The following is a 14,258-nucleotide window of genomic DNA, read 5'->3' as shown; positions in this document are numbered from 1 at the left end:
AGCAATTACACTGTAGATTTCACAGGAGAAAATGAGGCTTGAGGAGTGAAAACAAATGAAATGATGCAAAATCTGTCGTTGGAATGAATTACTCTGTAGAATTTAAACTTTTCAAAAGCCCTTCTTAATGTTGGATATTCCACAGCTTGAAAAATAGAAACTGTAAAAGAAGATAATCTAAAACCCATTGAAGTGAGCTTGGCAGTGTTCACTGCAGCCCAAATGACTCCCTGTGCTGTTCTCAGGGGCAGCACAGAGAAAAGGCTTCCTACCTCCTCTGCCTCCTTCCACAGGCCTCGTCCTTCATCAGCAAGGAGCTTGCAACCACAATGGGTTCCTGGGTCTTAACGTTTACTTGAAAAGGGGGACAACATAAAGATCCATAAGAGACGACAGAACCGAGAAAGTCCAGAGCATTTTGAAATGTAAACACTCCATTCTCTGATAAAACTTGCTGAAAAGTTTCTGAAAAAGTAAAAAGAAACTGCACATCTGTTCTCCCTGTAAAATAGGCAGGACTTGAAAGAAGGCACTGGGAGGTTGGAAATGAGGGCTGACTTGGGCGTGTTTCATTGGATGGTGGTTTGGTGTGCTGTGGCTGTGGGGAGCTTAGCTCTCAGCGGGTAGGCAAGCACATTTATATCAGTTATTTTTAAATTTTTTGTGAAGTGCAACGAATTAACAATGTGTATCAGTTATTGTTAAAATGCTAAAATGAGCATGTTTGAGGGAAAAATAAAATGATAATAGAGTCTAGGAGTTCACATAAGGTGATAAATGTTGATACTCTTGAATCTCAAGAAGTTTTAACACCCAGCGTACATATTTTAGTAGCAGAAGTTCTAGTCTTTAAATCAGTCCTGACTACTTTGGAATTTATAGAGTCTTCAGTTATAAAAGAAAGATCAACTTTACTTGTTACTTGTAATTGATCCTTTTTCTCTTACTCGACTCCCACCCATCCCAGATATACACCCCCAACTCACATCCTTGGAAAGGTTTTATTTTTAATAAACCAAAGGCTGATCAATATCTAGCCTGACCACATGCTCTCAATTTTCAGGTGCGATTTTAATCTCTATTTAACAACCTAGCATTTATTTACTTGCATAACAGTCAAGGTCACCTAACAGGTGCCTTCATTGCATCATGGCAAAGTAAATGGGAAAGACAGCTTTATAATAATGGCTAGTATTAGCTGGAAATTTCATTTGTGGAATAATGATCACAAATATCATGAAGCCTCAACAATCCTAGAGAGCAGGCATTATTAAATCCATTTTTTGGGTGAGGAAGGTGAGGTTCAGGACGGCTAAGTACCTTATCTGGGGTCACATAGCCAATAACTCGCAGAGCCTGGAGTTGTGAGATGCCCTGAACCTGCATTTTTCCAACAGCACGGTTCTATCAAGATGAAGGGTTTCAGATGATTGGAAGGCGATTTGTATTTAGAACTTGCTGGCCTCCCTGGCATGGAGAACTGTTCACCACACTTAAATAAATAAACAGCTCCTGCTCCTCATCAGAGTGAACCGTGTTGAGTTACCCTCGCTAAGAGCAGCTCCTTTGCAAATCCATGCCTGTAATTTGGAGGGTGTCCCTTGTGACTTTTCTTGGTGGGCTCATGTTTGGTTTGTTTTCTCTGTCTTGAACTGTGGGTGGCTTCTCACCTCTCCATTTGGGAGAACCTTCTAGAACTCCTCTCCAGGACCTCTCAAGTACATTTTCTACATGTCACCTAATTTGGTGACATGTCCACCTGTCACTGGTTTTGGCTTTTCTGAGGATGCCAGCTTCTGGGGGGCTGGACAAAGTACTGTTGAGCAGTGTGAGGACACTGTGGAGCCAGAAGTGGGTTTATCCAGAAGCTAATGAGCCTTCAACAGCCCCCCCCCCACCCTGGGTGTGACCCCTTCCCGGAGGCACTGTGTTCATATGGTAGTTGTTTTTAGTGAAATTGGCAAAAGTAAGACACTTCCATTGTGGTTGGTTGGGTCTTCCATTGCGGTCATTTGTGTCTGTCTTCTGACTTCTTGTCATAGTTCCCCTCAAGCTGTGTGGCCCTGCAGTGGCCACAGTCCATTTTGGGATCTGGCTAAAGGAAGTTGAGTTGAGTATACATTTAGGGGGCTTAGCAGGACATGTTCATGTGGTTCAAAGTCACTCTCTAGACTAACTGTAGCTGCTGTCTAGTGCAGGAATGGGTTTCAGGAATGCCCTCCTGCCCACGGTGCCAACTTTGTCTGGTTCTATGACACAAAGGCTTAGGGCCAGAGGCTGAGTTGTGGGAGCCTGGGAGCCAAGGAGAAGCAGGAAGAGCTAGAAGCTAGTCTGTGGAAAAATACCCAAGTGGTGGGTCAGCCAGTTCATAAACAGATCATATCGTTTGGATTTTGTGATATCTGTGGTATTTGTCTGGTTTTAAAGATTTGTTATTACTTGCAAATTCTTTTTTCATTCTAAATAAATATTCATTTGGGGTACACTTTGCATTCATGATTTTGTATTCTTTTTGTTAATAAAATTGCCTCTCTAAGTTGTAGACACTTCGGGCCCTGTTAAAATTAAGCCTGTCTCTTAAATTGGGTGGAAATTCTTTTCCAGAGGCAGCTGCTCCAGAGGGTCTCCCAAAGTGAATTTCACAAACACCACAAAGTGTCTAACCAAATTCTATGCGATGTGAGAACAGAGAAACCAAAACTTCATTTTAATTATTTAGATCTGACCGCCTTCCTGTTATGGGCATTAGGACTTTGGCCAAGTGGCAGCTGATGTCCCTACACAGGGTTGGAGGTATCAGGGTAGAGTTGGGTGAGCAGCTGGGCTGTGGGTGTGGGTGTGGGGATCACACTGTATTGCCACTCACTGGCAGGTGAGGGAACTGGATCCTAGGAGATGGGCCAGGGAAGCCGCAGTGGGATCCCTCCTTCAATTTATTATTATTATTAACTTTAAAGAACATGGGATGTTTTTTCAAAGAATCTAATGCTAAGAGTCAACCTAAAAATATCAACAGTGGTTAATTCTGGGAGATTGAATTAAAAGTGAATTTTATTTTTCACTCCTTTTTACATGTATAGTTTCTGATCTTTCTGTCAATCGAATGGATTAGCAATAAGAAAAAGAAGCATTTGAAGACCTGTTCCCCCGGCACCCACAGTCCTGTGTATGCATGATTTTACTACAGAGATCATTTTCCTTCTGTCCCTCCTTCTCTCCTTCCTCCCACTCCCCCACATCCCTTTTTCCCTTGGAATAAATCTGTAAAGTCTTATTAGCATCTTAATAACTCCTTGGGAACTTCAAAGAATGCCTTATTTCATACCTTTTAAAACTGCGTGCGAGACACAAATTTTTTAATTTGAGGAAAAAACATAAGATAGGAAGCAATTTCCTCTGACTTTGACTTTTCGGTGTGTGAATGTGAGATACAAGCAGAGGGAGATTCATGAGTAAATTACCAATTAGTTGTTGAGAACTGCAGAACATTGGAGCAGACATTAGGATCTAATTATCTGTCTCTATGATTGTCATTCAAGACACGAATCTGCCGAGTTCTATAATTGTGGGGAAAATCTGTTTTGCCTGCGACAATTCCCTTACCGTGTTGGTATTTTCATGAAAGTCCGGGAGAGCTGGACTGGTTGCTTTTCAGGACAAGTGCTTCCTTTGCTTCCCAAACGATTAGGGCTCAGCTTCCTCTGGGCACAGGACGTCGAGGACAAGCAGGTGTAGAAGGCGTGGCTGTTTCACTTGTTCTTTTTAAAGACAAACGTTTTGAGCAAAACTAGAATAATTCATTTAAAATATAAACCCCATTTATATTACAGGTAACAGCTGCTATAGGACAGTTTCCCGGGGTTTCTTGATTTATTCTCTGTTCCTCTGGCTGCTGCAGGCCCTCTTCTGCCCTGGCGCTGTGCCTCAGGACATTCCCACTGCAGGGTCCTGAGAGCCTTCGCTCAATGTCTCGTTAACACTCCCCGGCTACCCATTAGTGTCTGCTCCTGTTTCCTTAAACTCTCTGGGTTAGCCCTGTAACTGCACATAGTAGGCATTCAGATGGGGTTGTTTTGAGTATGTGTTTCACAGATATTGTCTTTCGCTTTGAAGCACATGCCTCCCTCCAGTCTCCCCATCCTCCCCTCGCCCAGCGCCACCTCTCTGCCTGTGTCCAATCCCCTCTCAAGTCCGTGTTCCCTGGGTGAGTGATACCCTCAGGCTGAGCACTCTGCGCCCTGATTTCTTAAAGGAGCCAGATCAGTCTGCAAAAAAACCAAGTACAAGTTAAAGGAAATTAAGTGAAACTTGCCTGTGAAGCCTAGTTTTTCTGCATTCTTTGTGAGTCTTAGTGTGTAAAGAGAAACTCCGTAACAAACTATCATTTTCAGCCCAACTCTGGGTGATGGCAGGAAGGGCTTGGTTGAATGTGTGATTAAATGAACTAAAATGTGGCTAAATTCTAACACAGTGCCTGGCACATAGTTGGCACCCCAGTAGTAATCATTTCCTTCCTTTTGTCACGGTAGTCCGGTCACATTTGTTACAGTGTGTGGCTCTGCTCCTTAAAGAAGCACTAAGAACTTAATGAGCTGTATTTCCTCCAATGCCATGGGCTGTGTCAACACAATGTAAACATTGTGACAATTTTTGACTGAATTGAGTTAACTGACTGGATGTTTTGAAGTATTGACACAGCAGCTAAAAGAGTGAGAAATGCAGTCAAGCCAGCTATTTGGTACGATGAAAACCGGCAACTATCTCAAAAATAAAATGAGAACAGAAACATGAGAAGCCAGCGAGAGTCCAGTAGCCACAGGGCTGGTGGGAAGCCCTTGGGAAAGGAGGCAGACACGGGAATGAATATCTGAAGATTTTCCCTAAATCACCCAATGAGCAAAGCGAAGCTGAAGAACTATGTAATTTTACCCCCTCCACCAAAGCTTTCTTAATTTATTCTAAAGGAATGGAAGTAGAAAATGGAAAGATTCACCAAATCTTGAGAAATGTTAGTGATGGTTTATTCAGTATGTCTTTTCAGCCATAATCTGCCTTCCTCTGATAAGTCTGGGGATGGGGAGAAGGCTCTCCAGAGCTGTCTGCCCCAGAATGTGCTAGGTGTTGGAAATCCTTGTAAGGTGGGCTGGGACAAGGATTGCCCTCATTGGGAGATATTTGTTATTTAATGTATTCAATCAATTTTCTTAAAGATTAAAAAAAATTGTTTTGGAGAATTTTGTTTTACAGGTATATGTAAATCTACAAGTTGTTATATGTGCATATTGCATACAATATATAATAATGTATTCAATATACTCTCTGATGTATTATCTGTACAATGTATACAGCGTTGAACATCCAGCACCTATGTAGTACTAACTTTCAGATATACAGAGAATTAGTACTATATGTACTGTATGTATAATACTGTGTATTTATATGTATAATGTATAATAATATATGATAATAATAATAATAAATGTATAACATAGCGTATAGGGTGGGTGGAGGGAGAAAGAGAGAGAATTGGTAATTTTAACCCTGAAATGTTTTTCCTAGCGTGGATAACCTTAGAAAAGAGCAGCTGCACTGATGGTAGCTTGGCAGGTCATTTCTGAAAGGCTTCTGATCCGAAGCATCATAGAAAAATTCTGTGTTTCCCCAACTACCATGCAGGAATGAATGTAGCCATGCCTATAGGTGAGTTTCCACCATGTTCACACAATAGCTGTTAGCTTGAAGATTCCTGTCTAGCAAAAGATCTCCCCTGGCAATGGCCAACTTAGTTGACAATGCACTTTTGACGTGACAAAATTTTACCTGGACCTGGACGGGTTTTTGAAGTTGCTGTAAGTGGGTTTGGCATTGCTACGTGAGGGAAGACCATGGCTAGTGGATGTTTCTTATCAGGGAAGCAAAACTGTTAAAGGAGGCAGCATTGGTTAGATGGGGTCAAGGATTTTGATTGTGTGTATCAGTGAATCCAGTGAATTAACTGTTTTGACTGTTGTTTCATTCCTTGACTTGCCCTCCCTATATAGCGTTGATAAAAATGATCAGATCACTTGGTGCAGACGTAGGCTTCAGGCTTAGCCTATCACCCACTCCCCCTCATGGCCTTTACTCCTACTCAATCTGTTACATGCAGCTCAAGTCACAGAAAACCTGATGGAGGATATGGATGGTGGTTTTTTGTTTTTTTTTTTTTGCCACAGTAGTTTACAGTGCTTCCAAAAAACCTAGAGGGCACGCTTAAAACAATAAGTGCAACCCAGCTGAAATGAGCTCCTGCTGGTAGGGTAGCTATAAATGTCAAGCTATAGGGTTTTAAAGACTTTCAGTAGCTCATACATAGCTTGTACATTTGTAAGCATTATTGAGTTGGAAGATAATGACAGTCACATGTTGAGAATAGAATATGACATCTTAACGTATGTTCTTCTCTGTGAGTCTCCAGAGTCCAATTATTGAAACTTAAAAATGCAGCCCTTCAGTGCATGACTACAGAACCAGTGGGAATAATTAATACTAAATTTTTAAATCTATTTACAGGCTTTGCAAAACACACAGAATAATAGGGAAAAAATATGCTTGACAAAGACATTTAATTGTACGATGTTCACTTTGAACTTTTGTTTTTAAAAAAGCGTACGTATTCCTACTTAAAGATGTCTGCCATGTTATATCACCTCATGTTAATTTTATTTCCATGTCTTGGTATAATGAGATAAATATTGTCAAATCCATTAGAAGTATATGTGTTATGCTGAAGAATCTGGTTTTATCAGTTAGAATGGTCTTCCTCCAAGGAAAAGAAAGTCCAACTCAGATGATTTTAAACAATAAAGACATTTATTTGTTGGCTAATGCAACTAGAGGAATGGTGGACATCAGGGTCAGCTCATCCTGGTGGGTCTGGATTTGTTTGCAGGAAATTCCATCAGCTGTACCTTCTTTGGGGTCTTGGTTTAATTCTCAGGCTGCTTCTCTCATCCTGACAAAGAGGCAGAGCAGCACTCCTGGATCCACACCGAGGAAAGAGAGATGTTCCAGCTGGGAATGTGTTCTGTTGAACAGGGAGGGGATAGAGGAGGGAGAAGGAAGCAAAGAACAAACCACGTAGCAATGACTCAGATGGCAGTTTGTCGTACATCTTGTCTGGGCTGGGGCAGGCCCCCAGGTGGCACAGCAGTGCCACCATCCCTTCAGGACCTGGGTGCTTTGCGTCATTCTGCTCCCCAAGCCTCAGCTTGTAGGGTTTGCTACACGTCCTCATTTTTGCTACCTCGAAGCCTCAACATGGCTGCTGGGCTTATAAGACTCATGCCTGCAGTTCAGGAAAAAGCCAAGTCTGCCCAGTTTTATCAGGACAAAGACAAAACTTTCCTGAAAGCTGCATCCCTTGGACCTCTGCTTATGTGCTACTGGTGAGTAATTGGGTCACATGGTTACTGAAGCATGGATTCCAGTTGCCTACCCAATGTCCATTTCTCCTTCTTCCTAATCAACAGAACCTGGACTTTTTTTTCCCCCAGAAATGCAATATGGCCCTTAAAAAATACACACCTTCACAGACTAGACTCTCCAGATTTAGCAAAAACAAACATACAAAAAACTGGATACCCTGCATGAGACATACATACTTATATAAAACATAATTTGTTATTTGTCTGAAATTTGAGTTTAATAGAATGTCCAGTGGTTTATCTGGCAACACTACCCCAGGCTTCCTTGAAAGTCACATGGCCATGAAGGAGACAGTCTGTTAGAGAAGCTTTTGAAGAAAGGGACCAAACTTGTCAGATACATCTCTTTTGTCCTTTGTCCTTTGTCCCTCCCCTTTTCTCCTGCCTGCCCTCTGGACAGGCGATCTAGAGCCATCTTGCAACTAGGAGAATGTGAGTCATTTAAAGATTGCAGAGGAATAAGGAGGAGAATCCTGGCTCCTCGAACAGCTCTCAATCACCCACCACCCCCAGATGGTATATAAAAACGAACAACGAAAGCCCTTGTTTGCTTAAGTCACTGAAGTTCAGTTCTGGGCACATAGTGCCAAATGCAGCCCTAACTGATGCAGCTGCCCCTGGAGGGTGAAGTAGAGGCTGGCTAGTGGTTCACCGGACTCTCCTGTTTTCTTCCTTGCCACACACCTAGACTGCACTTCCCAGTCCCCTGCAGCTAGGTGGGGCCGTGTGAGTGAGCTCTGGCCAGTGGAACGTGAGCGGGGGTCATGGATGTGACTTCCAGGCCCGAGTCCGTGCTCTGGCTCTTCCCATGTCTGCAGCAAGAACAAGGGGCCCTAAGGAAGAGTGGGGATGTGAGAAGAAAGCGACCGGAGCCCTTGATGGCTTTGTGGAGTAGACCCCTCCCACCACGTGCTGATCTTCATTGCACTACAGTGTGAACAATAAATAAACTTCTCTCGACTTAAGCCACTGAGGTGCTGGGCTCCTTGGGGTCAACTAAGTCAAATGCACCACAGGTACAGACAGGCCATGGAGAGAGTGTTGTGTTTCCAGTCCTGTGGCCTCCAGCGAGGGAAGCAGCCAGCCTGTGTGGAGGGGGCCAGAGGGAACACTACCTCGGCCTTGTTCTTGTCCCACCCTCTGATCTCCAGCAGGGGTTTCCCACCGGCGAAACCCAACTGGAAGCCCAAGAAAGGTCATGAGTGCCCGTGATGTAGGCCTTGTAGGTCAGGCCCCGGGTCAGAGCCCGGTGGGGAAGGCGGTGGGGAAGGCGGTGGGGAGGGCAGGAGAGCCGATCAGGAGGGGCCCTCCCTCTGGCACAGGCTGTGGGTGCAAGAGATTCACTACCCTCACTGGTTACCTCTCAGGTGCTGGGGGCCAACTCCATGACTAGGGCTTACTCTGAGCCAGAAAGAATGACTTCTGAATTTTTGCTAACACATGATAAATTCCAAGTTCTGTAAGATGTCGAATAACTTATTTACCAGCGCATTCGAGTTGCCAGGACAACAGAATTTAATTTACTAGTGTTCGATTTACACATTTGCTTTAATTCTTCTGCCAGAGTGGCTTCTTTAATGCTGTCTCCTTAGGTTTTAAAAGTGTTCCTGCTAGGAGTAATTATGGTATCAGTAATATCCACTGCTTTAATATCTTTACATAATCCAGTGCCTGTTTTATTGGCCAGTACATTTTGATCCCTTATAATTGGTTTTATTCCAAGACATCTTGTTGCTACTGATGCTGAAGACAGTCTTAGGTTCATACGTTTAGTATTGAATGAATTCCCATATTGATTCACACTTGACAGCTAATTGTTCGTGCATAATCTTGGCATTATTTTTGTGCCCACTGTTATTAATCATAACAGCCCTAGTAATGCATTGTTAAATTATATGTTAAATTGTTCGGAAGATTGTCATATATCTTCTCCTGTGGAGGCCTTCCTTAACTGCAGGCTTATGAAATTTTTAGTGACGATCATTCTTTTTTACACTATAATATTTTTGTGCCTTAGAGCATCTATTGTTATTATAAAAAATTTGGTAATTAATGCTTAGTCCAGAACAGTCATAAATACATGTAACTATAAGGTCAAAATAAAAATTGTCTTTTTTCTACTACCTCAGTATAATGTTGATTAATATATTGGTATATATCCTTTCAGAATTTTCTCCAAAATGTATGTATTTTTGTTTCGTTAAAAGTGGGGTCTCACTGAATAGACTGTTCTCGACCTTGTTTTTTTTTTTAACTTGCACATGAGATTTTTTTTTCCATATTAAAAAACATACTTCTGTAATGCCACGGCACTATTAGTAGCTGTGAAGTATTCCACTACAGATGTATTATAATTTATTTAAATACTGCCTTGATTTTGATTTGTTTCTAATTTTTTTGCTATTACATATAATGCCTTGGAAGAATCATTGTGTGTTCACCTTTGAGCTCTTGTCCAGTTATTTCCTTAGGACAGTTAATTAGCAACAGATATGTTGAGCCACACGGCAAACAAAGTGTTAAGGCTTTTGATACCTATTTGGGGCAAATATTGTAATTTTATTTTGCAGAAAGTATACTTTCAGGGTCATCTAATTAATTTTTCTTAATTCAGTTATGAATTAGATCACTTTGCTTTTGTAATTTTGGATCGTAAGATGCAGATGAGACTAATAAATTCTTGTTTTCATGTCTAAATCTAACTTGAAGTGTCTAGTTAGTGTTCTTAGTTGCAAGCAACAGAAACAGAACTGGCTTATTTATGCAGGAAAGTGATTTATTAAATAAAGGCAGCTCTGAATCCTTGGGAGGGCAGGAGACCCTGGTGCAAAGCTAAGCAGCCAGGAAAAGTGATTGAAAATGATGGAGCAGAGCTGGTCTGGTAAAAAACAAAACAAAACAAAACAAAAACCCCACTCCTGCCGCCACAAAACATTGAATGTCATAGTTTGTTTCATGATTGCCACAGCAGCGGGCTCTGTTTGTGACCTCTCCATGGCCCCTTGGTACCCACTGCTCCATCCATGTCATTCTCCATGGAGGGGCTGCCTCTGCTGATGCTCCACCCACCCCAAGGGGGTGGCCTGAGATGTCACTGGAGTGTTAATGACTATAGGACAGTGACAAATGAAGGATGTATTAGTCAGCCCAGGCTGCCATAATGAAATATCACAGACTGGGTGGCTTAAATAACAGAAATTTATTTTCTCAAATTTCTGGAGGCCGGGATGTCCAAGATCAAAGTTTTGGCTGATTCTGTTTTTGGTAAAGGTTCTCTTCCTGGCTTGAAGACAGCCACCTTCTTGCTGGCTCCTCACATGGTCTTTGCTCTGAGAGTACACAAAGAGAGGGAGAGAAAGAAAGAGAGAGCTCTCTGCTGTCTCTCTCTCTCTTTTTTTTTTTTTTAATTTACTTTTGATTGAGAGAACATTGGTTTATAACACTATGTAGGTTTGATGTGTACAACATTATATTTTTACTTCTATATACCTATAGCATATTCATCACCAAAAATTTAATTTCCATTCCTCACCATACAGTTGATCATCTTTATCCATTTTACCCTCCCCGACCACCCCCTAACCCCTTTCCCTCTGGTAATCACGACTTTGTTCTCTGTATCTACATGTTTGTTTTTGTTTGTTCCACAAAAGACCCGGAATAGCCAAAGCAGTCCTGAGAAGAAAAAAAAAAAAAGAACAAAGCTGGAGGTATCACACTCTCTGATTTCAAACTTATATTATAAAGCTAGAGTAATCAAAACCATATGGAATTAGCAGAAAAACACATCTATTGATGGAACAGAACTGAAAGCCCAGAGAGTCCAGAAGGAAACCCTTGCATAGATGGACAATTAATTTATGATAAAGGAGCAAATAACATACATGGGGAAAGGACAGTCTCTTCAACAGACAGTGGTGGCAAAACTGGACAGCCACATGCAAAAGAGTGAAACTGGACCACTCTCTCATCCCATAAGCAAAGCTTAATGCTAAATGGATTAAAGACTTGAGTGTAAGACCTGAAACCATATAACTCCTAGAAGAAAACACAGACAGCATGCTGTTTGACATCAGTCTTAGCAATATCTTTCTAGATATGTTTCCTTAGGCAAGGGAAACAAAAGCAAAAATAAACAAATGTTCTGCAGGTGTCAGATGTCTCATCTTATAAGGACACTAATCCTATTGGATCAGAACCCCACCCTTATGATCTCATTTATCTCTAATTACTTCCTTACTCCAAACACTGACACACTGGGGTTAGTGCTCCAACATTTGAATTTTGAGGGGGACATACATTCAGTCCCTAAGTGAGGATAAACACTCCAGTAAGGAAACACTGAGGCCCGTTCTGCTGCATGTCCTGGAGGTCCCAGCAGGACTGGACCTTCTGTGCCCACAAGGGAAATCTGTTCACCAAGATACACTGGCTTTCTTTTGTTCTCCAACATCCCTACCAGTGCTCTTGGAGATCATGGCTCAAATAAACTACTTGCCTTCAGATCCTTATCTGGGGGAGTCTGACTTGATAGATTATTTGAGCCAATGGACTTAATTCTGAAACAAAGCTGCTGCTGACGCTGCAGAAAAAGCATAGACAGCATGCTGCACTCTTCCTGCTTCTTGTGCTCTGGGTCCACGTCCGGGAAGGAAGCCAATTTACCTGCCAGCACACTGGCTGCAAGGGAGCCTGGAGATGCAAGTATCTGGCAGTCAACGGAGTTTCCAGGCTGTCAGACTCAGGGAGGAGGTTCAAATACTGGGAAGTCCAAAAGAACAATAAATGTTCTTTAGGAGGGGTCATTGTGTATTTTTGCCAGGTTGCTCTGTTTTCCCAGTACGGAAACAGGTTGCATTCAGACCTGTTGAAAAAGCCTTTGTTAGCACAGAAAATACTGATGTTATTTTCTTCTTTTACTTTTTGTCATTCAGCCCCACTCTTCTGTTCCAGTTACAGAGGGAGTAAGTAATAAGGCATTTGCTGCAGTTCTGCAAAAATAGAAAATTGTCTACTGACCACTCTTAGGCTAAAAGAGAAATTTGAAGTGAGAAATTCTTCTTCCCAGATAAACACCCACGGGGTTTCAGTCCACAAGTTGGAGAACTTTTTTGATAAAAGCAATTTCTTCATCCTTTTTACACTAACTTACATAGATGACTGCGGATCCTCTGGGAAAAATCCTTAGCTCAGGATTTCTGAAGTTCTGATGTGGGAGACTTTGGCCATCTGGGCCTGGCTAATGACTACAGGGAATGTCTCAGGAGAGAGGGACAATTTGTTTGTAATGAGGGAACAGCACAGTAGCATTCTTCTTCCTCATCGAGAATCCTTATTGTAAGAGAACAAGAAGCATGTTAATCAGTGCAGAGTTTTTAAAGGACCTACGGTAATGACTTGACTCAGGAACCTTCAAGAGCATAGGAATTCTATTCAAGAACTTACTCTCAGTCTTACAGTGTTGATGTTAAAAATGAGTGTGCAAAATGTGCTTCCAATAAATGCATCACCAGACCTACTGATCCTAATATTCTGTTCCTCATCTGTAGAGAGATTTCTGTGGTCTGAGTAAAAATTCTTTGGAAGCAAGACAAATTGCCCTAGGTATACACTCATCAATGATATCATTACTTATTAAGGAAAACATTTTCAATATTTTAATATGTACCTTAAAAGTTGAAAAAAAAAAAAAAGAAGGTGAATCCACTCTATTCTGTCCAAGCTGATGCCAGATGTTTGGTCACATGTCCTTCAAGAATGTGGGCGGGTTAAGAAGAGATCACAAAACATGCAATTCCCAGGGAATCCCCTTTCCCTCACCAAAATGATAACAGTAATAAAAGTAGCTACCAGTTTTGTGATACTTTCAGAAGCACAATAAAACTAGCTTCCATTTGTAAAGTGCTCGTCACATCTATTCACATTTAAAACTTACATTACAGAAAACAAAACCATTTTATGTGCTACCTAGAGCAGGCTTATTCTCTGTGGCTTTCGCGGACTTTCTCTTATTGCCGACATCATTGATTACCTGGTGTCGTAAAATAAAGATGCAGGGATAGATGCTGAATCACGAGAGGAAACTGGAGGACAGTGTAAGGTACTTGATGGAAAAAATGTAGATAGAGGAACAAGTGTGAAATGCATGGAGCCACAGCCTATTCTGTAGAATATTTTTTTCAAATCTATATGAAAAAAAATCTGATACAGTTTATTTTCTTCACCTTGACAACAGTCCTAAATTTTTATCTGACATTGCCAACAGGAATTTGTGAAGTTGAAAGAAACTTTTCTAAACTATCAATAATCAAACACAAACTTGGGTGGTGCTGTGGGGAAGAAGGGTGTCAAAACTGTAGCCTGTGGGGTGGGTGGCTCAGAAAAGGGACCACGTGTGTGGAGGCAAAACCAAGCAGAGGGGAGAATCCAGAAGGAGTAGGAACTTGGGGACAGCAGTGGACTGAATATTTGAATCCCCCCTAAATTCATAGGTCAAAGTCTAATCCTCAGTGTGATGGGGTTTAGAGGTTGGGGCTTTGGGAGGTGATCAGGTTGTGAGGGTGGAGCCCTCCTGAATGGGATTAGTGCCCTTATAGAAAAGACCCCAGAGAGTTCCCTCATCCCTTCCACTACATGCGGACACAGTGGGAAGACAGCTGTCTATGAACAAGGAAATGAGTTCTCACCAGACATCGAATCTACAAGTGCCTTGATCTTGGAACTCTCAGCTTCCAGGATGGAGAAATAAACATCTGTTGTTTAAGCCACTGTCTATGGTACTTTTGTGATAGC

Source organism: Camelus dromedarius, chromosome 26 (assembly GCF_036321535.1).
Source record: "Camelus dromedarius isolate mCamDro1 chromosome 26, mCamDro1.pat, whole genome shotgun sequence".
Lineage (NCBI taxonomy): Eukaryota > Metazoa > Chordata > Mammalia > Artiodactyla > Camelidae > Camelus > Camelus dromedarius.
This window is presented reverse-complemented; position numbering follows the sequence as displayed.